The following is a 376-nucleotide window of genomic DNA, read 5'->3' on the forward strand; positions in this document are numbered from 1 at the left end:
ATAATCTGTATATAACATGCGACACACAAGAGAAGCAAAATAAGCCACAGGCGAACAAATCCGCAGCAGGAAGCGCACGGACCCCGACAGACGCCTACCCCCAGTTCCGGACGCCGGCCTCCCGCCTCGCCACCTACGTCGGGTGGCCCGCCGAAGTAGGCCTCTGCCCGCAGGACCTCGCCGCCGCCGGGTTCTTCCACTCGGGCAGAGCAGACTGGCTTCAGTGCTACTCCTGCGGCGGCGGGATCTTCGGCTGGCAGAAGGGGGGGAGCAGCCGCTCGAGGTTCACCTGCGATATTATCCGCTGTGTCCTTTCGCGAGGGCAGCGGCGGCGCCCGACGGCTCGCGCCCGGCACCGTTGCTCCCCTCGGGCGTC

At 66.2% G+C, this 376-nt stretch overlaps 1 pseudogene; it reads left to right on the forward strand.

The window, feature by feature from the left end:
- The window catches only part of LOC119588123, a 5101-nt pseudogene that overhangs the window by 461 nt on the left and 4264 nt on the right, over positions 1 to 376 (forward strand).

Source organism: Penaeus monodon, chromosome 23 (assembly GCF_015228065.2).
Source record: "Penaeus monodon isolate SGIC_2016 chromosome 23, NSTDA_Pmon_1, whole genome shotgun sequence".
In the NCBI taxonomy this organism is placed as follows: domain Eukaryota; kingdom Metazoa; phylum Arthropoda; class Malacostraca; order Decapoda; family Penaeidae; genus Penaeus; species Penaeus monodon.